The 21,827-nt window shown below is 34.6% G+C and overlaps 1 long non-coding RNA gene across 1 annotated transcript; it reads left to right on the top strand.

Moving 5' to 3' along the window:
• Positions 1-12,870: 12,870 nt before the first annotated feature.
• LOC110804195 (uncharacterized) lies at positions 12,871-21,619 on the top strand. The gene is made up of 2 exons (XR_008927828.1): positions 12,871-13,327; positions 16,786-21,619. It is a non-coding gene; the product is annotated as an uncharacterized lncRNA (long non-coding RNA).
• Positions 21,620-21,827: the final 208 nt, after the last annotated feature.

The raw sequence follows: 21,827 nt of genomic DNA, 5'->3' as shown, positions 1-21,827 counted from the left end.
TTTTTTTTATTATTATTATTTTTCATTTTCTATATATATATAATATTTCTCCTACTGAATTCAATCATTTCTCATTTTAAAACACATTTTAGAGAGAGAAAGGGGAGAGGTTTTATTTTCTCTCAACAAAAGAGAGATTTTATGAGAGAGAAAGTTCGAAATACATTTTCTCCTCATTCTATCTCTAACATGTGATTTTAATTGAATTCCGTTTATCGAAAACTAGCTAATTAAGCAAAAAAAAAAAATCGCTGGGTTTTTGTATTTTTTAATCGATTCAACGATATTGATGATGCTGATGAATGTGCATCGGGTGATTAAGGTACACTTCCTTGTTCTTATTTCTGTGTTCTTTTTAAATTCTAATGTTCTTTTTTATAACATATTATTTATGTGTCATCGGCATTGTTTGTTCTTTTATATCATCAGTAATTGTTCTTTTACATATTTACAGTGTTGTGTTGAGTTATTTTTGATAAATACAATAACGGAATTAAAACACGTTTTAATCTTAAAAATAATTTTATTAGAAGTACAATAACTTACTTTTAAAAGAACATACATATAATTCTTTCTTTGAAATATATTTTTCGTCCTTTCAAGTATCGTCGTTTTATTAAAAGAACAAAAAGATCTTTTAAAAGAACATTAATCTTAAAAATAATGTTGTTCTTTTTTCCAGACTTTGTGGTTCTTTTCATTTACATTCTTTAAATAAAATAGTTCTTTTGTTGTTCTTTTACTTTTGTTTATTGTTCTTTTCTTTTACTTTTGTTGTTCTTTCTCATATGTTGCTTTTTTCCCTGTAGTTTTCTGTTTTTATTAATTTTGAGTTTTTTGTTCTTTATTTTTAATGGTTTATGTTCTTTTTAGGTTTTTTGACGTTTTTTTTAAATGTTTCAAGTATTATTATCAATATTTGATTATCTTGTTCTATTTATCCTGCATTTTTCTCATGATGTTCTTTTTATAAAATTTTAAATGGGAACGAATATGTTATTTTCATATTTGTACATTTTGTCTGATTTGTTAATATTAGTGTTTTACTTGATATGTTCTTTTCAGGTTTTTGTTAATGTTCTTATAATTTACTTTATTATGTTCTTTCTGATTTATTTTTTTGTTTTTCTGTTGCATTTTTCACATGATGTTCTTTTTGAAAAATAGTTGTTCTTTTTATAATTTATCAGGAGAGAGAATATATTATTTTCGTTTTTTGCCTTTTCTTTGGCTTTTTAACATTAGTGCTCTTTTCAGGTTTTGGTTAATGTTCTTTTCGTTTACTCTATCATGTTCTTTCTGTTTAGTTTATTATGTTCTTTCTGATTTTTTTGTTGTTTTTCTGTTGTATTTTTCACATGATGTTCTTTTTGAAAAATAGTTATTCTTTGTATAGTTTATCAGGAGAGAGAATATATTATTTTCGTTTTTTACCTTTTTTTTTGGTTCTTTAACATTAGTGTTCTTTTAGGTTTTGGTTAATGTTCTTTTCATTTACTCTATCATGTTCTTTCTGTTTAGTTTATTATGTTCTTTCTGATTTTTTTTTTCTGTTGCATTTTTCATATGAAATTCTTTTAGAAAAATAGTTGTTCTTTTTATAGTTTATCTGGAGAGAGAATATATTCTTTTCGTTTTTTACTTTTTCTTTGGTTTTTTAACATTAGTGTTCTTTTCAAGTTTTGGTTAATGTTCTTTTCGTTTACTCTATCATGTTCTTTCTGTTTAGTTTATTATGTTCTTTTTCGTTTTTTTGCTTTTGTGCGTTTTGTTTTAATATTTTTGCGTTTTGGTGCAGGTGCACGTAGATCTACGTGCAGGCCCCTGCACCATCCACGCGTTGCTTAGAAAGAGCCTTGAAGCAAGACTTTAGTGAGTCTTGTACAATATGTCGCAAGATTTTCATGAGTCTTAAAATTAGTATTGAAATTACAAACTCATTCTAAGATTTTTGTTTGGTCAAATACCTTAATGAAAAAAATGGCATGCATTAGAATGAAAAAAATGACATGAAATTATTTTATTAACAAATACCATAATAGTATATCATCTTAAATTATTGTTTTCAGGAGCTTAAGTGAGTATGAGGAGAGCCTTGTGTAAGTATGTACAATAACAAAAATAATGGAAAATTTACATGGCGGAATTGGGAGTTTGAAGTTGAGTTTAAGGGGTGTACTCACCATGAGTAAAAAATAAATCATCAATTAGGCACTGAGGTACGTATTAAAGCAAAAATAAAAAATGAAGAGGAACATACTAATAAGTACAGTAGAATGATCTCTTGGTATTTACTACCTTAAAATTACACCGCTTTTGTATTTACTACCTATGAAATTTTTCATTTAATTTACTACCTTAAAGTTTATTTTTGTCTTGCATTCACTATCACATACACTGCTTTTCTCATTTCAAATTAAGATATCTCTTTCATTTCTTAATTGTTTTTAGTGATTTAAAACCCATTCTTCTCATTTATGTGTAAGGATTCCATAGAGACATTGCTTTTAAAATTTTGCAAAAGATAAAACGATTAAAAAGTATTTATAAACTTTTAATATATTTGTGAATTATCAATCGAATTATTTTATTGAAATGTCGTTCTCAATGAAATCCATATAGAAAAAGGAAAATAATGAACTTTAAATCACTTTAAATGATTAAGAAACGAAAGTGATATTTAATTTTAAAATGAGAAAATTGTAAAATGGCAGTGATTCCAAGCAAAAAAAAATAAGGCAGTAAATTACAATAAAATTTTCATAAGGTAATTAATACAAAAGTGGTGTGTTTTTAAGGTAGTAAATACCAAAATTTCTTTAATGAAATGTCAAATGTGAGGGAAAACAGAATTTGCAATTTAAGAAGGGTAAAATTATTTCGTAATTCAAATAAAGGTATTTTATATGCGATATTCGCTCAACTTAGTTACACAAATTTTGGGTCGGTTCTCTGTATATTTGGTTTGAGTTTTTTAAATGTTCAAAAAAGTTGACAGCCTGACACTGACCTAGTATTTTGGTTCGGTCATTTTTTATTTTTCGGCTTTGACATTATTTTAAAATTAATGTGTGATGATGCATATTAGCGGTTGGAATCATGTTAGATTTGTTTCAATGTATATTACATACATATAAAAATCAATTTATAGTAATTATACGTAACTAAAGATATTAATAATGAAAAAAATGGAAGCCAAAATTCTATATCACATAAACCATGGAGTACATAGTAGCACTTATGTGCCATTTCTTCCTATAGATTGATATTTGTATTAATATCACCCAATATAAGGGGTTGTTAAATGCAACATGATTTACTTGACGTAACCCTTTTTACTTTCATTTTTTTCATTCTAAATAAACCCTAATCTTCACTTTTATTATTTTTCTCAATCTTTTTTTATACTTCGTCTTATTTTGGTTCAAATAAATTTGTTTGTTTTTTAGTTTCACGTGTATCTAATCAAATTAAAATACATATTTTGATTGCGAAGATCATTTATTTTTTGACTTAGAAGACCTTGGAATTGAGGTGATTTTTATTTTTTCCTTGTTTTTTTGAGTCTTTTTATGCAACTTGTACGAAATAAATACTTTTGTTTTGTACAGATTGAACAAAATATAATTAGCTATTTCGTAGAGATTGAACAAATATAATTAACCACTTCGTACAGATTGAACATAACCAAACTAAGTATTCCATACGACTTGAACTAAAACATAATTTCATACAAATTGAACATAATAGAAATGAGTTATATCATTGCTGCTAATGTATAACAAATAACCGATACATGATTAGTCGATAGTTCTTTCACTATACATAGACAACGATAGAGCTAGTATCACCATTATATTTTGTTTATTGGGTACGGAATACTTAGTTCTGTTATGTTCAATCTTTATGAAATGGTTAATTATATTTTGTTCAATCTGTATGAAATGGTTAATTATATTTTGTTCAATATGTACATAACAAAAGTATTTATTTCATACAAATTGCATGAAAAGACTCAAAAAAACAGGAAAAAAAAACAAATATCACCTCAATTCTAAGGTCTTCCAAGTAAAAAAAAACGTATTTTTCATGAAATACCCCCGAGTTTTGGCATAATTCACGAAATGCCCCTCGACTTTCAGAAATTCATAAAATACCCCTATTTCAATACTTAATGTATCAAGTGCCCCTATTTCAAAACTTAATACACCAAATATATTTCATGACGTCATCAAACCTATAATCAACCAATTAACGTATAATTAACCCAGTTAATCTATAATTAATACTCCTAATCAACCCACCCATTAACAAACCTAATTAACCCACTAACCCACCCAGAAATCAAGATATCCAACGACCTGCTTCCAATCTTCCATGGCTTCCGCTGCCTCAATCATCTTTTTCCCTCTCCTCGTTACAATCTCTGCCACCCTGACTTCCGCCATTCACCTCAACTTCACCACCTTCAACATTGCCCCAACCCCATCTCCCATCTCGATAATTGAAGGTGTAAGCTATTGTAAGAAATGAAAATTTATGGGTGGTGCAAAGAAATTTAAGAGACATTAATTATCAACATCATCCAATTGTAGCAAATTACCGACAAGATTGGGATGGAATTCAGAATTGGAGGAATTCGGTGGATCAACTAATACATGTCGGGAGAATTTCCCTCGAATCTTTGCTATGGGAAGCGTCTGGTGCAAATTATCGCCTTCGGCAACAAATATTCCAGTAATTTCCCAGAAACGTATGGAAATTGCAGTTCATTAGGGTAGAAAGGAACAAACCTTGGAAATTCGAGAGATGAAGGACAATACTCGTGGTCGTGGTCGTGGTTGTGGTTGTGGTGGTGGTGAGAGGAAGCGGGAGAAGATGGAGGGTGGTGGTTGTAGCGGCTGTGGGTAGAGGGGAGATACTCTCAGCAGGGTGGGCAATTAACCATGGAGGAAAAAAAGGAGAAAAAAAAGGAAAAAGAAAAAGAAATGGTTGGGTCATGGGTTAATCTGTCCTCAGATGCTCCTCCTCTCCTCCGGAAGTTGTCGTCGTCGCCGCTAGTTGCTACAATTATTGCAGCGTAAAAAAAACCGTCAATGCAATCAAAATAGGTATTTTAATTTGATTAGATACACGTGACACTTAAAAAATCAAATTTATTTGAATCAAAATAATATAAAAACAGGTTGAAAGAAAATAATAAAAGTGAAGATTATGGTATATTTAGAATGAAAAATAAAAGTAAAAAGGGTTACGTCAAATAAATTTGACTCCCGTTTAGAAACTATATTATACAAAGAAGTGACACACATTAATTATGACAGGATATATTTAGACTAAAAATCGTTCATAAAAGTCAAATATCGCAATTCATTAGGAATGTAATGACTAATGAGTACCTGCATAAGCTAATTTAATAATGTAGAAATGATTTTATATACACTACAAAGTTTACGAAATGAAAGTAAACAATACATCATTCCCACTAGGAACATTTCGCTACATTATTAGTTTAACAATAGTATAAGCCTAATAATCTAATATACATCCAACTTGTATGAAGTTGGACATACAATTGCGCTTCTACTACCACCTTCTCCTTTCTTTCCTCGTTGCACTTTGAAGCATAATTTCTTCAACAAATACTTAAATATCTTCATTTTTATACTTCCTCTCCTTGGTGGAAGCCTCACTTCTTTTCTCTCACTAGAACTTCCACTTGTAAGCCCCATTTCGAGTTTTTCGAAAAATGTTTATAATTATTTTTGTTAATGATTTTGGAATGGCAAATGATCGGAATCGAAGGTGAACCTTCCTATTGTAAGAAGATGAAGAGAGAATTTAATTTGAAGAGGAAGGAAGGAAGATGGAAGTGACTATATAAAGGAAGAGATTAGTGATAATAATAGTCAAAAGGTTTCACAAATGTGAAAGCAAAAAAGTCAAGTCAAAATTTTGTGGACCATTTTTATGGTTAAACTAGTGTAGTGTCTTTTTGATGTTAATGTTTTTATATGGGGTTTCAAATGTGAACGCTACTATTCTAAGGGAAAATTATGTGTGAATGCAAATTTTTTAATGAAAGTGAAAGGCGGTAACATGAGTCATAGACCTAAAGAAACATATACAGCTGCCTGTATTTGTCTTTCACTCTTTTAATTGAGACTTGGACTTGCTGATAGAGTGGATAGTCTTGCATCTTGATACTATGAATATCTTTGAGTATTGATAATAGCTACTCATTCCGTCTTTTTTTTTTCTTTATGTTTTTTTTAGGTGTTCTAAAATATTCTTTACGTTTCCTTTTATATTATCACATAAATGATTTAATATTCTATTAAAATTTGTATTTAATTATTATTTTAATCAATTAAATCTATTGGATCATTTAATCTCTCACACTTTTTCATTGGGACATTAACTTTTTCTCATTTTCCCAATATCATAATTTCGATAAGAATGAAAACATTATAAATAAACGTAATTTTCCACGTTTACATAAAAAACTTAGAAAAATCTCAATGCACATTAATTAGTCGTCAAAACGCGTGCAAAATACCAAACGTAAAAAACAAAAAGAGACGAAAGGAGTAGCTTTTTGAACGGACGGCTATAGTGGTTGTTCAGTTGTACGTCTTTTAAAGTTCTAATTAGTGAAAACTTGTGATTTTAATGGCAATATATTTTGGTTTTACTACGAGGAGTTCCCACCGCCTTCGGACAAGTGGACTAATCTCCCGCGGGAGTTTCCATGGGTACCTCGATGGCCAGCATCCCTCCCAGTTGAGATTTTTTCCATACCCAAGGCTCGAACCGGAGACCTTGGTTAAGGAGCAAGATACCCTTAACCACTCATAGCAACCTCAATTGGTATGTTAATGACAATATATGATGTGAATAGAGGTGTAATTAGGGATGAAAGAATATAAAAATTATATGTTGAATTAATATTGAGTGTCAAAGGGGTGGACTGGAGTGGAAGAGTTTCATGAATATTGGACTATTAGTGAATCGATATTGAATGAAGAAGATGAAGTGGAAGAGGTGTCGAAATTGTAAAACATAGAAACAATCAAAGAAAAAGTTTGGAGAAAAATAAATTTGATGGGTGGAAGGAGATAGCGATTTCCTTCAATATTGCATAAATATCCAATAATTCCCAAAATACGTTACTTTCTAACTTAATTCCCACCATACCGTCCACGTCAGCAAGGGAGAAAGAAAAGTAATTTTTTTTTTCCGGTTTATACCATTGAACCGCCATCTGAGATGGCGGTTTTGTTTTAAAGCAAACCGCTTGAAGGAAATAATGCCCTTGGTCCAAATATGCATTTAATATTAAGTCTAATAAATACGGTTCAGTATTAATTAAACAAGTTAATAATTCAGTGAGATCAAGTGAGCTGAATGCCTAGCTAGAGGCCGCTTTAGTTCAAGTGGAATTAATGATATTAATCCACCGCTTACTCTTGACTGAACCCGTAGGGTCACACAAATAGTACGTAAACGGATCAAGTATTTAATGGCATTAAATACTCCATCTATGGATATTCGGAATCAACAGATCTTGGTTTTAGTGGGAGCTGAGATCGTCAAAGGCAAGTAAATGAATACTCCGGAAACGATGATATTGCCGAAAACGGAAATATGGATCGTATCGGAAATATAAATATTATCCAAGTCGTAGATGTTGCCGGAAACGGAAACATGGTACGTATCGAAAAATATTATCGGAAATGGAAATATTACCGGAATCGGAAATATTGCCGGAAACGGAAATATTCTCAGAATCGGAAAATAATTCCGGAAACGGAAATATTAAATATTTGGTCGAAACGGAAATTAATTCCGGAATCGGAAATGTTAAATATTGTTCGTATCGGAAATGAATTCCGGAATCGGGAATTTAATCGGAAGCGTATCGTACGAATTAGCATCGGACGAGACTTGCTAGACGAAGGCCCAGCACGAAGCCAGGCCCTCGCCCAGCAAGCCATACGCATCAAACCACACGCCAAAGCCTCGCCAGGCCCAGCGCAAAGCCAGGCCCAGCAAGGCGTGGCGCGCGCGCGGAGCAAGTGGGCTGCGAAGCAATGGGCTGGGCGCCGTGCAGTTCGTGTGGGCCGCGAGGCATGCGCGCGGGCTGTGCGGTGCTTGTGCTCGTGCTCGTGTGCATGCTATACGAATCCTAAAGCTATCGGAATTCGTGCTATGATTAAATCTTAATCCTACAAGATAGAAATTAATTAATTAGAGTTCTAAAGGGATTCTAATGAATTAATTTAGTATTCTAATAGGATTCTAAATCCTTTTCCATAACTCTATAAATATGTGCCTAGGGTCACAAAATTATAGACGAGTTTAATAAGTATTCAAAACAATAAAAGCTAGGATTTTTAAGCAGAAAAATCAGCCATATTACTTGCCTATATTAGCCGAAAATAATATTTGCCTAAAAGTGCCGAAAATAGTAGTACCTTAAGGGCGATTCTAGTTGGTCAATCTTAAGGCGGATCCGGACGTGTTCTGGACTATCTACGGAGGACGACACTTGGAGTCCTAAAGACTTGTTCTTGTTCGGTTCGGGCGCAGCTAGGGTGTAACACCCCTACCTCTAAATCACTTATTAAGGAATACTTAGCAGCGGAATTAACCTAATTCGGTCGGGACGTTACATGCCGTAACTCCCTCTTGGGAATTACAAGGCAACTATCAATCATAAGCTATTAAACTCCAAAATTAACATAATAATCCTTTTTAATTCCTTAATAAAAGTACGTAACTCAATCAAGAATCTTTACTTAAACTTGTTACAACTTAACATTAACTTAGGTGAACTTTGGAATAGTGAAATCCTCGCCACTACTCATTTCCGTGGTCCCCAGCAGTACCTAAAACGGAAAACAAAACGGTGAACCGAAGACTCAGTAACGAGTTACCCTAGCATCGTAACATCATTTCAATTCATTTTATTTAATAAACATGGAGAATAGAATTTAGTAAAACATTTAATAAATCATCATTTCAGAAGCATCATCATTTCAGAAACATAATTTCAGAAATATCATTCCTGGAACATTAATTTCAAGAATATCATTTCAGGAACATCATTTCAAGAATATCATTTCAGGAACATCATTTCAAGAATATCATTTCAGGAACATCATTTCAATAATATCTTTTTCCTTTTAACAATATCATTCTGGTCGTCAGGACTTTACAGGAAAACATGGTAGGACGTCTCCTACGAACAGGGGAAGCCAGTGCTTCATAACAGGGGGAGTCAGTGCTCCATATCAGGGGAAGCCAGTGCTTCTTATCAGGGGGAACCTTGGTTCCATATCAGGGGAAGCCAGTGCTTCTTATCAGGGGGAAACTTGGTTCCATATCAGGGGAAGCCAGTGCTTCTTATCAGGGGGAACCTTGGTTCCATTTCAGGGGAAGCCAGTGCTTCTTATCAGGGGGAACCTTGGTTCCATATCAGGGGAAGCCAGTGCTTCTTATCAGGGGGAACCTTGGTTCCATTTCAGGAGAACTTGACCAGTTCTTACACTTTTCATTTATCATGTTTACATTTCTTTTAATAGAACATTAATCAGGAAAAACTCAATCATTCAGGGTGGTTCAATAAACCATTAAATCTCGTTATTTCATAAAATCATTTCTTTCAGGAATAATAATTCATTAAATCAATACTTTGCATAAAGCTGCATTATCGTAAAACAATTCAATCAAATCATACTTGTAATCCCGCAAATCATAAAACATCATTATAAAACATCAATCATTCATAACATCATTCATAAATACATTTCGAAGGGATTGCGGGTACTAGCAATAACCGTTACCTCAATTCCATGATTTGCTAGGCCTTTTTCCTTGGTTCGTTCTTCCTGAGCTCCGAGTTCGATTTCTCTCAAAGTATCAAATTATTGAATTAGTTATTAAGACGATTATAAAATCAATATTTTTATAAATATTTTTAATTTATAAATTCATAAAACAATTGACATAAAGTATTTATTAAATTTCATTAAAACATTGAATGAAATATTTTCATAAATCAACACATGAAATATTTATAAAATCTTAAATCAAAGTAGTTTCTAAATCATTTTAAAATATAACATTGTTGAAATAAGTAACATTTTATTCAGGGCTTAAATTGATTGGGAAAACTTACATAGAGGTGTTTGGGCCTAAGAGTTTTGGGCTTAGCTTGAGCAACAACAAGGATCGTTCAAATATTGGAACTCATCTCTTTTTTTTTGAACCTGGGCACGAAGAACAGGGAAACATGGGAGGGGGCCGAGAAAGGAGAACACGAAAGGGAGGAGGAGAGGAAGGAAGAAGGCGGTTGGGCGGCTTGGTGCTGCCGGATTGCGCCGTCTAAGGCGACGGTGGTGGTGGTTATTTCGCGGCGGCAGGATGACGGGAGAGAGGGAGGTTGTGCGTAAAGAAGAGGGGAGACAAGGGATTTGTGGGCTGGGTGGTTCAGGGAGGTGCAGCGGTGGGACGACAGTGAGTGTGATGGCGAAAAATAATTCAACCAGCAAGGGAGGTGGCTGAGGGGTGGTGGTCTGAATCATGGATTGAGCAAAGAGAGTGGAATTGAATTTGTGTTTTGTTGGTTTATTGAAATTGGGTTGAAAAATCTGATTTTGTAAATAGGTAGAGTGTAGGAGAAGGAGAAGTCCTTGCTCCCCAAGGCATGAATTAGGCTCATTTTTAGGAAAGGGAGTGAAGAAATACGTGGAGAGATGCAAGAAGAAGAAAAATGGAACTTTTTGCTCTTTCAAGGGCATTTTAGTAATTTTCACTAGTTAGACAAATTTCTGAATTTTAATTGCTATTTTAGGAAACTACTAAAAATAGAAATGTTTAGCTAAAATAATTCTTTATAAAAATATCGTTAACGAAAAATAAATTTTGTTTTCGTATAAAATAAGAACGTTCCGAGATTATTAAAATCCGAAATAATTACGAAATAATTAAGATTTAAAGAGTAGCTTAAGCTCGTAAATATGAAATTAAATTATAAAATATTAAAAAAATAAATCGTGTAACAATATTAAAATTCCAAGCGAAATAAAGCTTCGTTAAATTAAAATAAAGTTTGAAATTAGGATTTAAAAAGATTTTAAGCTAAATAAAAATAATTAAGCATAATTAATCGAGTTTTAAAAATTCAGGGTATTACATAGGGAGGGCACGCTACAAAGTGTATGCATCCTAGACTAATTATATGATTATGTGCAATTAATATGATTCCTGGCATTAAGGTTTTTCCGCATGATTTATGTTGTTCATATGTATCATAACCTAACACCGCTATCTCATATGGCGGTTCAATGGTATAAACCGTTATCTGAGATAGCGGTTTGCTTTAAAATAAAACCGCGCGGTTTTATTATAAAACCGCGTGGTTTTATAAGGGGTTAACCGCTACCTGAAATAGCGGTTCATTAAATACGTAAGCCGCTATTTCAGATAGCGGTTCACCCCTTTAAACCTCTGTCTCAGATAGCGGTTTATTGTAGATTTTATATATAAAAAAAATTAGACCGATTTTCTTGCTGACGTGGACGGTAGAGTGGAAAATAAGTGAAAAAGTAGCGTATTTTGGGAATTTACGAATCTTCAAGCATTATTGAAGGAAATCGCTCGGAAGGAAATATGACACGTGGCTTATAATTAGCTATATAGAAACAACAAAAGAAATATTTTGAAATAAAAACAAATTGATGGAGAAAAGGAGATATGACACGTGGCTTGTTTAGCTATGATTTTGTTTTTTAAATACTATGTATAGATGTATAGATGTACTTTTCCGATAAATTGCATGGGACGTGCGTTGTATAAGCGCGATTTAGTTACCAAGCAATGCCTTGGCCTAGTGGAAAAGATTCCACATTCCAACCAAAAGGTTGGGGGTTCAATCCCCACTAGGGGCACTTTGAGGGTGGGTTCCCCTTCTCACCCCCCAACTCTCAAAGTGTCTAACCTTCTAACTCGGGCGGGTTGACCCGTGCAGGATTTCGACCCGATAGGACACTTCATCTTACCTTCAAAAAAAATTAAAAAATAAGCACGATTTAGTTGGTACATAAATGTATAAAGGGTGTGTAATGAGCATGTTAAAGAACGGAGCGAGAGAGTTGTGTTGTCTTTATAATTTTGATCAAAATTAAAATATTTTATGTACTTTTATCACAATGTCATGTTATTTTACATAACTTGTGCTTTTTGGATGCACAATCGTTCATAGTTCAAGAATTGTTATTTAAGTACTATTCTGTATAGTACAGTGGCGAAATCAGAAATTATACATAGGGGGGCAAATTTTAACATATAATTTTTATAACATTGAAAAACAAAAATAAAATAAAAAAACTAAGTATAAAATTGAGGGAGCTAAGAATCGAACTGTGTACCTCCTTGCACCTCGATCCATTTTTTAGAAAAATAACCACTTAAGCTATACTAAACATGTGCCTTTATAGTGCATATTTGATACTTGAACATATTGTGGGGGGCGCCATGGCCCCCGCCAGCCCCCCTAATTCCGTATGATCTAATGGTAACTTACATTTGAAAGTATCTCATTTTTCGTGAGAGTCTGAGACCAAATCTCATCAAGGGAGGAAAAACTAAAAACCAATAAAAAGTGTGAGTAAGAACGTCTTTTACTACTTACTTATATCTACTCAGTACTATTTAGGCTACTGTTCCCCTTATACCAATGGGATGAGAGAGAATTAAACATTTTACTTATTTTACACAGTTGGTTTTAGTCTTAATCAATAACCATTACCTGTTGTCTTTTAAATTCAATAAAATCATATGGGCGGAGTTCATCCTTGTTCATTATGATGGATATACTAGAGACATTTTACACTGCAATATCTATTTAACGATTGTAATTTTGAGGAAAGAAACATAATTTTGTTAAATCTATATTTGTCATATAAATACTTTTTATTTTTATTTTTATTTTTATTCGGTGTTTTTTTAAAAAAATCGTTAAAGGGAAGCGCATCGTTTTCCTCCGTATATGACGTTCTTGATTGTTTAGAGACCATACTTCCCAATTGAAGTGAAGTCCAACTACAAACTCTGTAATTTCAATTGTTGTGCTGCAAATCAAATTGAATTCTAAGGAATGTTTCCGATTTTCGAAAATCTCTGCTACTTCAAAAATATGTCTCCCAAAATACGTTGCAAACTGCAGAGGAGCTGCAATTAGGGTTCATCAACGACTTCCCCAATCAATTTCGATGAAATTTTCTGCTTTCATGAAGATTTTGGGACACTGATTTCCGAAAATGTAAGTATTATTGTTATTCCCCCTTTTAATCTGAATTCCTGCTGCCTTGGTCGCATTATAAACAAATTTAGTTTAGTGCGTTAATTTATTTGGTTTCATGCCCTTAAATCACGTTTTTCATGGAAATATATCTTGTTAATTGTTTTGGATTATTGTAGCAACTTCGAATTAAGGATTATAATTATTTATTGGAGAATAATTATTTTAATTAGATTGCTATTTACTAGACTACAACAACGATAGAAAACCTAGTTAACTATTTTTTGGAGAAGGGACGACATTGTGTTTCACCAATTTAAGGTTGTTAATTAAGTAATTAACCAATTCAATTAGTGTAGTGTTTCATGATATGGGATGCTTTGGTGTGCAATGTGGGAAGACTGTTTTTCGCTCGAGGGATTGTTAGTGTGAACTACATTATCAAATTGAAACATGTTCGTTATCAATATATAGTTTAAAACCAGGAGTGGTGAAAATTCGTTTAAGTTTGTTAGACATGTTCTGGAGTATATGGACATATACCTTGACTTGATCAGTTTGTAATTGTGTATGTCCTATGTTCGATGAATAAAATTTTAGAATCTTTAATATGGACCGTCACTTGATCAGTGTGTTTGTGTTTTCTAAGTAAAGAAACTTTTCTAAACACCAGATCAATGTACTGGTGTTATAGAGTTTGGAATTCGGATTCTTTTCTTAGCTTCAATTTCGAAGTCCAGGCTTTCTGGTTTTCAGTATTAACTTTTATCTTTTGAGTACCAGTTGTAAGTCTTCCCTATGTTTAAGGGTAATGTAGTGTGAATACTTACCAGAGTAAATGATAAGTAAAAGTCTATCTCTTTAGTAGTGTATAAAAAAGCGCAAAGCGCACTAAACGATACGAGTCCTAGAGCCTAAGCGCAAGTGCAAGGTGCATGCTTCATCGTAGTGAAGCGGACTTTTTAAGAATTAAAGCTTTTTACTATTATGCATATATATCTTACTAAAATAACCAAAAAAAATATATAAAAATCAAATTTGCTTCCAAAAATATATTACTCTTTGTTTTAACAAAGATAAAGCATATAATATAATGTTTATAAAGAAGCTAGGGCCGGCTGCTGTGACTGTTGTCTTCTTCTTTTTCCTTTTCTTTTGGACTCTTGGACCACTTTCTGTTGTTAAGCATTAATAGGGTGTGGTCCAAAACACAATAACAACATATAAAAAAAGCTTTCAATGTAAAGTAATAAAATAAAAAAGAATTTCAATGAAGCGCCAAAAATCGCGCTTTTTTCGCTTCGCACGCTTCATGCGCTTAAGCGCGCTCCGGCGCGTTAATCACTAAGCTTAGCTCAGATCTAATTAAGCATTTTGTCCTATAGTTTCGCGCTTCAGCGCGCTTTTCTAGTATAGAATTTATTTAGTAGATCTACTGGAAAGGATTATGTTGAGTTTGTTTTTGATACGAAGTCTTTGCAAGACCAATTGCTATAACATGTGCAAGTGTTGGAAAATTTCCTCTTTACATGCACTAACTCCCTAGGTTAATTCCTTTTTGCAGCGAATATGGATAAGTTGACTAGGTGTATAGATGTGAGATGCCCCAATTTATGTTGCTTGCTAACCATATTGTGTTAGTGGATGAGTCCTCTAGTCTAGAGTAGGTGTTAAGGATCAGTTATAACTTTGGAGTCTAAGACTTAAAAACTTTAGGGTGATGTTAATTCAAAGGAAAACTAGTGAAATAGATGGAAGGGAAGTAGTTATAGTTGTAAGGTGAGTGTTTTAGTATTGTGCTCTTCCTGAATAATGGGGATCTATATTAGGATGTTTTGCACACGATTAATCTGGATTACTCTAGTGTAGAGGAGCAATTGGAATACAATGCAACCATAATGTTTATTTAAAGGTGGAAGGTTAAATATATAACTCAATCATCTGGCTAGCTTTGCGATACAAAATGTTTGGTTCAACGTTACCTGGAACGTGCCACAACCCGGGTTCGGTCGTTTCGGTTCGCTGCGGTTCGATATCCTGGTCGTGTACCTATTCTACGAACCCGATTGTGGAGATGGAATAGAGAGAGAAAAAGACGAGGAGCTAGCTTTGCTTTCGACATGGTCATCGGTTTTTGTTGACAAGGAAGAAAGAGATGAATCATGATTGCTATGTGATATGTTCATTTCTGTCCCATGTACACTTTTGGTCTTAATTGAGCTTTTCGGAGTCATTTTTATTACTAATGTGTGTTGTGTAGTATGCATAGTTGCAGGACATTTATTTAATGGAAATCGGTCTTTAAAGACCCGTTTCTTATTATGTGTCGGGCGAATCCTGGCGGTTCATATAGAGCTTTGTAATCTCAATTGCCCAAGCACGTGGCCGGTCTCTGGCTGTACAAACCCCACCCTTTGCATAACTATGTGGGTGATCATGCCCCCGCCGGTCTCTGGCTGTACAAACCCCACCCTTTGCATAACTATGTGGGTGATCATGCCCCCCGATGTAGATAGGCCGTAGATAGGTCATGTGTAGTTGGACCTAGCTACCGACCAAAAGTGGAGGGCCATGTAATGAGCTACATTGATCTTGTATGGCATGGAGCCACGATACACAAAACTCCCCAACATCATTAGGTCCTCACTCCTAGGATTTTGAGGCTCATGCCTCCCAAAGATTGTCAATCCTATAAACCTTTACCATACTTTGGGGAGGGGTTGATGGATGCATCAATGCCAAAGAGTTGTAACTAGTAGGAGGTTCTCTAGGGAGACTAGTATTCATACCAAACATAGATGCAAATTGGGTCAAGGTAATAGCAAATGTTTGGTTCATCAACTGAAATTGAACTTGAGTAATATCCCCACCCCGATTAGATTTGGAAACATCGAAACTACTAAGAAATTCGTAGGTAAGACGAACAGAAGTTCTACTATTTATCTCAAACATCCTACCAATTCTAGCATTTTGACATAAATTTTGCATTTTTCTATCAATACCCATATGATTTAAAGTTTCACGATTAAACCAACGAGTGGGGATGAGTTGTCGCTCAAATTTGGTTTTGCTCTTCGCAGTGAAACTCCATATCCGGGAATTCCTCGTCCGGCTCCGGAGGAGTTTGAAGTTTTAGGGTTTGAGTAACAATGGTGGAGACTGCAAATCTTTCCACTCTCCACCATTGTTACTCACACCCTAAAAGCTTCGAATCTGACTCAATTATATAAACGGGTTAAATAGATTGTTTTCAGGTTGAAATTTTCACCCTGACCCAACCCTTATAATTAAACGGGTTGGTTGGGTTGCCCCATTTAGTTAAATGGTTTTAAAACTTTGAACAAATCCTTTATATTTGGGTTTTTCTAGTTGTACCTACAACCTCAAGGATGAGGAGTTAACGGTAAATTTGATTAAAACCTTATCAAGTACGTAGAAAAAGCCCTTGGCGGTAATTTTTTTTTTATTTGATGTGCCAGTTGTTTGATTTGAAAATGGGTGAAGGATATTAAGTTTGATGATGAAGTTAATCTTGTTTTCGGCATTGCCTACGCCATGAGAAACGATAGTTGCTGCCATTAGTAATTCTTCGGGGAAGGAAAAGCTAAAGATTGACGTGCGAGGGTTTTATATTGAGTGAGAGCACTCCGAGAAAGGGGAAATCTTTCGGTAAAGCTTGCACGTTTGAGAGTAAAGGAAGGGCATGTGAGATAAAAAATAGTAGAGGGCCGAAAAAATTGAATGGTGCTAACATTTTGTGTTGGAGATGCGGTAAGAAGGGGCACGTGAGAATGAATTGCTCGAAAATCAAAAATTGGAAAGGCAGGACCCAAAGGAGAGTGTGGACTGTGGAGAGCTTTGAAGATATGATTCTTCAGCGAACTCGACATCGCAGTTTGATGATGCTTTGCGTGTATGCTAGGATTGCTCCATGGAGTCTTGAATTCTTGATTTCGGATCATCTGTTCATTCCACTCTATCCAAGGAGTTGTTTTGGAGTTTTAATTCCATAAATCTTGGGAGAAGTCCAAAGAGCGCCGACTAACTAAGGAGCTTGAATATGATTTCCCGATCGCAATCCCTGCCTCTTTGGTTGGAATTCGAGGTTGAGGACCCCAGATCTCTTGTGAGAAAAAAAGTCATGGGGAGTCGTGATATGAGTGTGAAACTCACGAATGATAACTTGTTGGAGTTCCCACTTAACAAGATGGGGCTTCTTCTCATTCGTAGATGGATGTCAAGTAAATTCTAAAGTGGAAAAAGAACTTGATATTTGTTAGTCAACTCGACAAGAAGGGCAACAAGGTTGTTATCGCCGGTGGTTCTTGGAAGAGTGTCAAGGGAGCTTTAGTGGAGGCTCATGGAGTCATGTAGCAATGAGGGGAGCATTATACACCATGGAAACTCCAAGTAGGGTCAAAAAGGAATATGTTGCTTCAAATAAGCCGTCATTTGCAGAAATGAGCAAGTAAAGGAAGAGAAGCATTTAGATCGTGAGTGATGTTGAAAAGAAGACACATAAGGATGTTGGGTGAAAGAATAGCTAGAAAGTGACTTGTTTGAGTGGGAGCATTGTAAGGAAGTGAAAATGCCAAAGTCTTGCAGTGTATCACAAAGGGTACCAGATTCAGGTGGGGTTTTTTTGAGGGTGCTCAAAGAAAAACTGATGTTGATGATTTGAGTTTGGATGAGACCCAGTTTTACTTCCTTGTTGATTAGAAAGTGCATGCCTCCTTGATTGAGATGGTGTATGGGAGTTGCTTCATCAGATGAGAGGAAATATTGGTGTGTTGTTTACCTCCTTGGTGTGTAGGAGATGGGTTAGTTCTTCCTTGGTGTAGAGGAAGGTGCTATTGCTTCTTTTGTGGAAAGAAGTGGTTGGGTGTTTTCTTGTTGGTAAGGAAATGGGTTCTACGTTGTGGTGATCAATGGAGGACCCTGTGAGGTACATTGAAAGTGTTCTCTCACATTTTAACCTGATCTCCTTGTGGGAGGGAGAGATTGCTAGGGTTTGAGAGTGTTGAGATTGGTTTAAGGCAAGAGGAGGCATAAGGTGGAGGCATGTTCGCGCTCGACTGAAGTTGGTCGACTGCGATGGAACATATTTTGGTGAAGCTTGGAGGCAGAGTCGTTGTCGCTTCCGCACACCCACGCATTGGCGCGTCCGCACGTGGGGTTCTGCTGGACCAAAATGCTCTACGTTGCGGGATTTAATCAATTGATTCCTTTTCTCTTTGCTTGGTATATAATCATACTATATCTGTTTTTAGGTTCTTGTTGTTGATTAAAGAGAGAGAAAGTCTCAATTGAATACTCATATACGTGGGTAAATGAGGGAGAGTTGTGAGGTGAAGCTTGATAATCTCTTTGTAAAACCATTAACATTACTACTAGTGATTTGGTGTGTTATCTCCTTGTCACTCGGGTTTTCACGTTAAACTTTTCTTGTCTTTGTTTATGCTTGGTTTTCGTGCTTAATCATTCTTCAATGTTGTTAATCGATGTTATCACAAATTAGTTTGCACATCTCTTATGTTAAAAATGAAATGTTCCACAATATTGAGTAGACCAAAGTGGTTGCACAACCTCTTTGCAAATTAGTGAATAATATGTTTCTAATGTATAAGCTATAGTAAATTAATCGGTTCGAATATTAATATACGGCTGTGAGCCTTAGAAAAATTTGGAGACTATATTGATTTTCATAAAATATCAATATTTCGTGATTGGAAGAATGCCAACAGGGTGACAAAATTTGTTGAAGGCTCTCAAGTCTCAACGATATATTGATATTAACACTATTTATTTACTACCTATAAAACATCCAAAACACAACTCAGCCTACTTAAATCATCTGTGCAATCCAATTTTAGAATTTTTTTTAAGGAAACTCATAATTCCAGTGTAACATATATAAGGTCAAACTAGTCTTTGTTATGCTTGCCCATTACCTATTTGCATCCCTCTTTACAAGTTGCTATTCTTTTAAATGATAGGAATAAATAGTCGTGTCGTCATTCCTTTAGGTTTCTTTCCAAGCACTGATGAGTGATGACTGATGATTCATAATAGTTGTCACTCTTGAAATGGTTTTTCATTTTATTTTGGAAATGACTCCCTTAATATCATCCCTTGACTTCAATGGATGTCTTGTTTGACTTTACACATATTTTGAAGTATTCTTGTGAATAAAAGGGCCATATCATTAGTCGTTGGTATCTGTAGGCTAATGAAGTACGGAGTATGTTGCAGCGGAGTGAAGGCAATAGATCGAATATATTTTGTCTTTATACATCCTCATTGCGTGAGAGAGGACTTAAAGTCGTTCTACTCTGTCCGTTGGGATCAACTTCATTACACGTAACCCTTTTTTCTATAGGCCGGATGCCTACTTCCCTACAGTTTACAAAGAAAAGCAATGATAGAACAATAACATCGTAGACTTTTAGATCCGATGGCTTCGGAATGTTCACCTCTACCGTTTGAGCTTTGATTACTGGTATAAAATTGAAATAATGGGATGAACTCAACAACCATCAGGCCAGGAAAATAGTTTAATCATTGTGTTGTTTTCTAATTTATCATAGAATTATTGGGTATTCAATTATGACTTCTATGAGTATTTTTCTTCTAAGGTAGCATCAGTAAACAAAATAGGTGGTGTGGTGTCTATTCACTTCAAAATGTGTGTCAAGTCGAACAAAACATTCTTTGTTGGTTTGAGGTATTAGGAGATGTGTTACGGGCCAAAGATCAATGGATCTAGGCACCCTCTTCTTTGACGATGGTCATGACTCATGGGCCAAATGCTATTCTCTTCCACTTTTGGTTTTACCCCATCCTGTTCTACAATGGTGACCCATGGGGTGACTTGAGACTTGAGAGCAAAGCAACACAGCTATAGCATTGTATTCCGGAGGTTGTGATCGAATAAAAACCCAATTAAAAAACAGGTCTAGTAGGTTACATGTGTCATCTTTTCCAATTACAATTATTTCTTGCTAAACTATTTCTATGCTGAATTTCTGAAAGAATTGTGTATAAGATATTTAGAAAGACTATTGAAAGTTTTTAAGATTATTCTAAAACATCTTACTAAAATGCATGCTCTCATTGATGGAAATTGCAAAATTCTTGGACATTTTAATGTGTGTGAAGATTCTCAAATATTCAACTTCAAGGTTAGTTTCCTTTCTTTCTTTTTAATCACCAATCTACCCAATATGATAGAGGAACAAAATTTCAAAGTATGTGCAATAGCCGCCTCCAAATAGAGGAAAGGAGGCCAGCTTCTCAAGCATAGTTGTGCGGTTGTTCCTGATGATGCACTTTTGGCTCAAGCAAGGACTTTAACTATCTCAACAGCTCTTCTACTTAAAAAGATTGATGTTGTCCCCAACTATCTAGTTATGTGCTGAGTGTCTTTAAAGAACATTCATAAACTTGTTGAATTAGGGTGATCTGGTTTATTCTATTGTGATCGACTGATTGTCCTTTTTGCCTTTTTCCATTGGATATTAGTTACCATGTTCAACAAGCCTTATTTCCATGAATCTGAAGGTGTCTGTAAGTCTGTAACTCGTGCAGAAGTTGGTGCGCGACAATAAAGATTTAGCAGCACTTGTATTCTGCCTCAATCCCTTATCATTTTTTTTTTACTCTCTCTTTATGTTATTGAAAGACCCGTGTCATGATATTACAGACACACCATACTGTATCTTGGACGTGAGATCATAATATCAGTCCCTGAAACTTGAAAGCACTATGGCACTGTAAGTCCTTGTAAACTTTTCACTTCAACTGCCTGGTGAGTGGTGACTGAGGGATACATGTTCTGTTATTTTATCAAAGAGGATATTGTTGATCAAGTTATCATGTAAAAGTATGTAAACATGATTTCTGAAATTCGTAATTTTCTGAATATTAAAACAGCAGGTTTAGTTTTCATTTGTATTTATGTTAGCTGTAACTTGTGTTTCTGAGTAAGGAGAAGGCTCACCGAAGAGGGCGGGTTGAAAGAAACCCCTCCTAGAATGAAACTCGACTTCTGACCTCACGCGTGCAAGTCGGAGAGCAAACCTCTTTATCTCATTGCATTTGCTGGAATTGGATGGATCATTAACTCATTAAGGTCTTGTTCATATGAGGGAGGCTGAATTGACGTGAAAAGGGAGAGGGTAATGTTGTCATTGATGTTAGCATTGTCAAGATATTTTTAAGGTTCACAACAAGTTCAATTTCCACAATGTGTGGACAATTTGAATGCTATTATTGCATGTTATATTGTTGAGTATATTGGGCCCCAAACTATAACCGTAAGATTTCGTTTTGAGAGGGATTTGGGCTAGTGGCCTCTTTGAATGTCTAAAATATTATCATACACGGGCAGGGCACTATTATTTTTGACAAAAGTGACACAAAATGTTACCTTTTAATTATTTTTTGTCAGTTTTTAAAATCAACCTGATATTAGGAATATGATTATTTTAAAGTTTATAGTTCCCCTTTTATCACATGGCTA

Source organism: Spinacia oleracea, chromosome 1 (genome assembly GCF_020520425.1).
Source record: "Spinacia oleracea cultivar Varoflay chromosome 1, BTI_SOV_V1, whole genome shotgun sequence".
In the NCBI taxonomy this organism is placed as follows: Eukaryota; Viridiplantae; Streptophyta; class Magnoliopsida; order Caryophyllales; family Amaranthaceae; genus Spinacia; species Spinacia oleracea.
This window is presented reverse-complemented; position numbering and strand designations above follow the sequence as displayed.